Consider the following 8,430-nt stretch of genomic DNA (forward strand, 5'->3'; position numbering starts at 1 on the left):
GGTGAGGTTGTTTGCTCCCACTAGCAGGAAGTGTGCGCTGTGTTCGTAGCTGAGCGTGATTATCAGACTGTATTTTAGGTTGGACTTTGTTAGTCACTCTGCAATGCTTTACAGTAGAGAGGGTGTTGCCTGATAGGAATGAAACAAGAGCCTCCTAAAACTGATGAGGAGAACTTTCACCCTCCAACCACAATTACCTGAGCTCCTGCACACAGTAGATCTCTTTGCAGAGCTGCAGTCGCGAGGCGCCTGGGGGACGCTTAGTCCCATCCACACTGAAGTTCTCCGAGCTCCCAAACTGCAAATGAGGCTGAATCCACAAGCGTGACTGAGAAAGGGCTGCCCAAACTAAACAAAACTATCTTCATCCATGTTTCACATGCCTGTTTGTTCTTGCTGCCTGTTTCCAATCATTCTGCTCTACCTTCTCCTTTGGCCAGCATTCAAACACATTTTTTCTTCACTGGAAAACATCACTTCTGTAAACCGAGACATGTCCCTCACATCAAATTCAGAAAACAGGTTGGATCTCTCATTCTTACTGGTCGGCTTCTGTCATGCTGGTTAAACTGCTGATCCTTCGTTGAACTATAGTCCTGAAAATACATCACCTTGTGCCTCTTAAGCCTTGCAGCAGCAATCCTGATACACACACATGGATGTAGTCATGGATGTAAAGTTCACTGTGTGCACAAGGCCGCTGATTTTGCGGGAGGCCCAGTCCAAGTTTTCTCTGTGCTTCCTATTTCCTGTGCTCTGTTGCTAGTTGAGGATCACCGACCCAGGAGCTGCTCAAAAGTTATAGCAGTGACTTGATGATTTTCCTCATGTCCTCGGAAAGATTTTCCTCATGACTGCCCAATTTGGAACTCCCTATTGCCCTTACTGTAACTGTCAGATACCGGCATCTACTTCACCACTGCTACGCGCTGTTAGTCACACTGGTGAAAAGAATAGGTAAACCCCTGCTGTCCTGAGCTGTGGTGTGTGGTATTCTCAATAAGTGTCATCTCACTGTTTTACTTCATGCTTAGTAAGAACCACTTTCCTTTCCATATAGTCAGACTTCCAGACAGAAGAGGCCACTGTAACTCATCAATCTGACCCGTATACACAAGCTTTAGATTTTTTTCCCAGCAGCTGGATCAAAGTGAGTTTGAAAGACAACACATCTTGTCTTAAAGACTCCAAGTAATGGCAAGTACCTTCCTCCAACTACTAATTTATTCCGATGTTTAATTATCCTTGCTGCTAGGAAATTGCTTCTTTCAAGGTTGAATTTGTCTAACTTCAACTTTGAGACATCAGAACTTGTTATGCCTTTGTCTACGAAATTGCACACCCATCCCATTTTCATGGATAAGTAATTCTACATGGTGCTCCTATCATCTCTGCTTACTAAACTGAATACATTGTTTTCTTTGAAGCCTCACATTGTAAGATTCAGTTTCGGTCACTGCATCATTTTTTGGACTCTCTAATGTTTCTAAGGCAGGCACCCACCCTGGCTATGTTGTCATTGTGGTCTACGCACACATGCTGTGCACGGAGCAAAAATCATTTCTCAGTCATTTGGTTTTCCCCCTCTCGCATATCAAATAATGGAATTAGACCATTAACTGCCTACACCGCACAAAAAGCTTGTGGAGTCCATTACCGATGTTGAATCCCCAAGTCTCTTTCTGTGTCTGTGTTTTCTGAGAGAGCATCTTTACCCTGCCATTCATCACCAATCTTCTTCCTTCCTCACTATGTGGCCTTGCAGCAGGGTGTGTTAAAATACATCTTGTAATGTTGTGACAATTTAAGCAGGTGTTTGAGATCCCACATTCAATTTGAGAACCATTTCTCTGAGGCTGATAAATCGCCAGCATAGATGACAGAAAGAGCGGGCCTGAAGCTGGCCGCTGTGTCAGTCTACCTTCTCCTTCAAAGCCTGTTTTCTTCTCTTTTTTGTGTGTCCTACTTTCAATGGATTGTTACATGTATGTGATTATGTCATTTTTCCCCCTGCCAATTCCATTTTGTGCAGTTCAGCTATGAGAGCCAGACTGAGGCAAAAGCTTTCTCCAAGTATGAAGTCGAGACAAATATCTTCCTCTGTTTTTGTGCTTTCTCCATGTTTATTTATGAGATGCAGAGTAAATATGTGGTCAGTTGTTTGTGGCTCAGGAAGGCATCCCATTTGACTTTCTGTGTTTAGCATGTTGTTGTTTTGAGTAGATACCACATATAATTCATTTATTGATGATGCTGCAGAAATGTTTGCCTACCTTTCTTCATACCTAGATTTCTGCATAATGCAAAGGCTGAAGGCATCTCTCATTTGGGTGTAACGAGATTAGCCAACAGAATCTCAGGGAAGAATCGAGACTGAAGCGTTATATTAAACACATTATTATGCATGCACACATGTCCATGAACTGATCCTAAAGCACACTGATCCTAAAAGAAACCCACATGCAACCACTCCCTACTTGCGCCTCTCCTCCGGCATACACTTGCTAGCTTTTGCAAAGTGTCTCTCTTGACAAACAGGGATACGACCCTTGTTCTCCCCACCTTGTTGCCTGAGCAGCAAAGGACAAAGGCGAGACAAGCGCATATACAATGCAGAGCGCGAGGGTAAAGAGCAGTCCCATACATCTCTGACCAGCAGCAGAGGGACCCACCCTGACAAGGACCCAGCATCCTGCTTAGGGGCAGAGGCTGCAAAAGCGCTGCTGACGTGCGGTGCACATTGCTGGCTGCAAACCTTAAGCAGAGGAGAAATCTTTTGGTCCCATTGCCTTGGCTATGTGAGGCCCCTTGCTGCTGGTGTGCGGCAGCCATAGGCTCTCCACAACAAAAGAGAGGGATAGGCAGACAGGCAGATAAAGCCATGCTCAACTGCTCCGTCAGCAATACGACAGCCACTAAGGGCAGGAAGGGGACTGTCAGCGGCTTCCAAACTGCTTGCATGAGAACCCCGGGGAAAGGGAACCACAGCGTGAACGTTGTCCTGGAGACATCTACATGGGGATGTGCCGTCTCGTGTCTTGGCTACTCATTAAAGACCCTTTTCTCAAGAGCTAGGGACGTTATCCCCAGCGCACTGGCTGAATTCCACATTGCTTGATTTCATTCTGCCTCTAGGTTCTTTTTGTGTTTCGGAGCGGGCACAATACTCGTCTTCATTTCCTCCCTCGACTCTTGTTAAATTTTGCCTTGCTCTATTAAACAACTTACATGTTCCAGCCAAGGGGCCGCCCCATCACGGTTGTGGCTGACGTGAGCCCTACACCCTCGAAGCTGTCCGGTCGGTTTTGTGAAATGCTTCTGAGCATACCTGCATGGAAAATATATGCCCCCCTGTCATTCCTCTCTCAGTAGTTCAACAGAAATATGGGCAATAGCAGAGAGCTCACAAAGAACTGTGAAAAACTCAGCTTACCCATTATGTATTATGCATTAAAACCTGTCTCCATTGAACTGTCCAAGATAAAGTCCTACTGGCATTTGATCAAAAGAGTAGGAAATTACCTTGATTTGTCCTGGCTAGAGCTGGCTGCCTCATGTAAAAAGTATTTGTGAATAAATTATTTGCAGATTGATGGGGAAAAAGTGAGTAATTTATTTGATGAATATTGTTCAGCTGGCTATTGAGCTAACTAAATCATGAGGAAAAAATATTGGTGAATGATTTATTTGAAAATCCAGTTGAAATTTGACAGGAGAAAATGGTCAAACAAACTATTTGCCACTATTATTCAAATGCCGGTAGACCTGGATAGTGTTCATGCACTAGTAAAGTGCACCCTGATGCTTCAAGCCATGGCCCTCAGAAAGGTGAAATATGAATTCAAATCTTCAAATCTACGCTCAAATTCTCCTTAAAAGAGATTCTCCTCAACCACAGTCCAAAAGATACCTAGTAATGAGCACAGAACAGATTCTACATTTGCAGTTATTTATTCTTACTTATTATGAAGAGACTCTGGAAACTATCTCGCCTGATACGATAGCAATGAAAACTGAGTACCTTTTACTCCTCTGCTGCCTCCCTTCACTGGATCTCTAAGCATTTTACAAATTTCAATGGGTTTAATGTTACAGCTGTTTTGTGAGGCAGGAAGGGATAATGAAACCCAGGAAAAGTAGGAAGCGCACGCCGTGTGCTACAGGTTTCTTTACATCATAAACTCTCAGACTTCATGAGCGTTTTTAGACTAGAGTCCTTTCAATAGAGCACATCATTTAAAGACTGACTACATTTTTCAAATCTGGCTGCCCGAAGTTTGGTTCCTAACTACTATAGCACTCATAAACAGCTGCTTTATATTACATGCTGAGCTCCTGTTGAATTTGACGGAATTTTTGAGCACTAAACACATGAGGAGAAAGCCCCATATATCGTGATACTTCCGTGCATACATATAGATTTAGCAGCATAGCTCTAGGTGCCTTGCCTGTTTGATGGTCTACAGATTAGAGCCATAATAACTAGGAAACAGGCAGGCTGCAGAAACCTGTCCATGGCTGTGGGTTGCACATCCATGTCACTGAGCAAACCACACGCAAAAAAGTTATCCAACCTGTTAGGCCATAAATGAGACGTTCTCCTACTTCACGCCTCTCTTTTGCACTTCCAGCAGCAGGGCTGCAGTCCCTCCTTTGCTTTTTGGTTGAAATTGGGAATGTTTTCTATGCAGTATGAGGGGCTGTCCTTCAAAGCACTAGATAGGTATTAAAGATTTGGCGTTAGATGTTATGGCGGCTCCCACTATGGCATGAGCAGCAAGGAGGAAATCAATACCCTATTCAAACGATTGGACATTTTCTTGTCAACTTCAGTGCAACAGGATTTGATCTCTAGTAGCAAACTGAGCATCAGCAACCAAAGAATTAGTGAACAGAACGTACATGCTGAGGCAGTAAATGCCAAAATTATCCCCCAAGAACTTGCTGTCCAAACTCCTACAGAAGTGAATAATTAAAGAACCAATCTAAAAGATACATATTTTTATGAAAGGAAGACTGGATGTAAAATTAAAGATCTGCTGTCAGCTTAAACACAAATAAACTATAAAACCAGAAATAAATATTTGTACAATTGCTGTTGATCATTAGCAGCAGTTTAAAATCCAGATTTACTCGGCATGATTTTTGTTCTCTTTCCCACTGGCATGTCTCCTCTCTTGAACTGGGAAAAAATCAAAAGGAGTCAATTTTGCTTTCGGTTTTCTCTCTTTCTGCGTTGTGACTGCAAAAATCATAGGGGAGGATATTGCTCTGTTTTAAAGGAACAGTTTTCATTAGAAAGAGAGAAGGAAAACAATAGAAACATTTCTGTTGGCATTTGTTTGTTTTTATATGGATTCTCCTAGGCAAAACTGAAGTCACGAGGGAAGCAAGAGTCTCTGCTTGTAACGCTAGCAGGTACAATTCTCGCCCGGCTCCGAATTCACTCTCTTGATACAGTCCAGTTACACTCCATTTTGGGAGCTTGCTTCTTTTCACTAAGGTCAATTTGAGCTTAGCTCTTCTTTGTGTTTTTTACCTGTGGGACTCCTATCTTCCCACATCAGAAACAAGGCTCAAATCCTTTTCTGACCTTGATTGCAATGAGTAGGACATCCATGCGATGCGGATAAAGCAGATTAAATCAGAAGCAGTAACACTGCGTTTCTCTGGCAGATCCTTCACATATTGTTACCTTCTACTACGCAAGGTACGTAACCCAACCTTGACTTCAGGCTATTCTGAGACACAGAAATTACAGAAACAAGAAGCCAGGAGGTCTCTGCCTATGCAAGGCTGAAATGCTACACATAAAACACACTGAGCTGTCACCTATTATCCTGAGTTGATTTAAAATAATCTATAATCCAGGGATGAGAAGGGAGCACCATAGAATGTGGCAAATCCTTCTCATATAGCAAGACAGTGTTGTCACTATACTGAACCATGAAAGAAGAAACACGCTGTTTCTTCAAGAGAGGACTTCTAATTTCTTGAACACTGCGGCTAAAAGAATCTTTTTGAGTGCATTTACATTAACAGGAATTAATTAAGAGATTAGGCTGGGGCTGGTGATCATGACCCCGTCTGACAATCTGGGCACACTCTTTATTAACGAGAGCCTAGAAACAGGAGAGAGGCATGATATAAGCTAGTGCAGTCACGGCGTCCCAAGGTGCAGAGACCTCAGTCCAAAGGATGATCCAGAAGTCAGTCTTCTGGGGGTCTTCCCTGCCCTTGATGGGACTGGAGGAAATGATACGAAGAGAGCTTTATGTTCTGACATAAAAATCAGGGAAAGTCAGTGAAGATTCCATGTGCATTTTTCAGGTTCATTTCTAACTTGCAGTGCCAAGCAAAGAGATCAGAGGTGCAAAATACATGCAAAATAAAACCAACATAAAAGTTCAATAACAACTGGCAAACTGAAACCTCTGCTTTTAACAGAGTTCCAGAAAAAAACTCCGAGAGCTTCATGCACAAATAATAAAGGAGAGCAAAGCAACCTGTGTACTTATTTTATTTCCAGTCCTTTTGGCATGCTAATAGTCCAGCATCTCCTGCCTATTGCAATTGGCTGTCTTCTTTCCTCTGTTTTGTTTTCACATCAGATGACCAGCTAACTAGCTATTGAGCCAGAAGAAAAAAAAAAAAAAAACAAAAACCGAAACAAAACCAAAAAACCAGGTCAAAACCTGCAGATGTCTCAGTGTTTGTGCCCAGGGGACATCAGATAACATGCTGTTACAGTCTGCCTGCAAATCCACTGGTTGGCTTGTTATTCTTGAGTGTCTTCATAAGGCCTCATTGATTCTAGTTTGGCACTTTGCTCTTGACCCTGCAGCATTTTGGGGGCATCTGCAATACAAAAGGCTCATCAGATCATCCAGCACTTCTCTGAGTCTTGGATAATGGTCAGGGAAGCAACTCAGATGCTAACATCTCAGAGAAAATTTATCTCACCCCAGACCTTCAGATGAACCATCAGCTGGGGGCTCCTGCAGTCTGCTAGGACGCTGCTCCATACATCTGTGCCTTTGCGAATCTTGCAGCCTTGAGGATGTTCACTTTTAGAAGGTGCATCTGTATTTGCAACACAGGGAATGTGCCTGCTGATCATGTAGTTTGCCAGGACAGACAAAAAAAGACCATCACAAGGTAAACTACAGCACAAAGTCTTCTTGCCTACTCTGTGGCCGCAGGGACTTCAAGCAAGGAAACACATTCACGTTCAAATCACGATATATGTGTCTCACTAATTTAGACCCAAAAGACTTCAGAAGAGGGCAGATTTTGGCTCTCTGAGAAAGCAGTGTCTGCATATAATGTCACTGGAAAATGCCCAATAAGGCTACATGTACTGTGTCCCTCAAAATACACTTCTGTGACTGGGGAGTAGTTGTTATTATTCGTGAATTGCATGTCTTATAGCAGAATAAGAAGGTTTGGTAAAAACAACATGAATAAATAACCATTAGCATTGTTTTAAACAGACCTCCGACCTAGCGTTTGCACAGATGAGTGAGCAAAAATGGGCAGGAGAGGTCTGCATGGGGGCTTTAACTATTTTCTTGTGTCCCCAAAGAAATCAGCATTTCTCTGTTGGTGGAAGGGATGAGAGCCTGTGCGTTCTCCGCCACTCAGACTTCCCACAGGCTTTCAGACCAGCTCTTCACCCACCACCATGGCAGCAGTGCTGTGGAGCGGTGTCTCCTGTGAGCAAGATGACCCAGGAGCAAGGGGGCTTGAAAAGCAAGGAAGGACTAGTGTGAAAGGATGTGTCACAGCATTTCCAGAGCTTGTCACGGAGGATCACGGCAGCTGGGTAGCCTTGGAGACAGAAATCGAAGGTGTGTTACGGGGATTTACATCCTGGGTTTGGAAGCCCTGTTTCAATTTAAGATGATTAGCAAAATCTGTGAAAGCCCTCAGGAAACTGACTCCTTTTGCGTTTTTATAAAGGCATCAGACAAGACATAGCCCCTTTCTTTTAGCAGGAATTCCCTAGCCAGTGACTGGAGAAATGTGTTGCTTTTCTTCTTGCTGAGACTAGGCAGCTGCTGCGCTCGCTAGATTATAACCCAGGCTGCATGAGAAGATTTGATTTAAGGCAAGCCTGGCTGATGACTCTCTGCATGTAAAACTTCCAAACAAGGAGGAGGGAGCAGCTGCAATTACAGTTTTCAATTCGGAAGTGAGAAAATAGAGATAATTTCCCTTTCTACAGCAATGTGAATAATTATCAAAAAGAAAATGGTTCACTGGCAGCCAGAAGCCTTGCTCCTACTACCTAGAGCAATGGGCCAGCAACAGCAGCACAGATTAAATGCCTGGATGGAGAGGTCCACTTCTAAATGTTAAATCTCCTTTCCCCATTCTCACGTTTATTTGTTTTTCATTCTCACTTACTTTCAATTTACACTTTTCCCC

The sequence above is a fragment of the Rissa tridactyla genome, chromosome 1, assembly GCF_028500815.1.
Source record: "Rissa tridactyla isolate bRisTri1 chromosome 1, bRisTri1.patW.cur.20221130, whole genome shotgun sequence".
Classification (NCBI taxonomy): domain Eukaryota; kingdom Metazoa; phylum Chordata; class Aves; order Charadriiformes; family Laridae; genus Rissa; species Rissa tridactyla.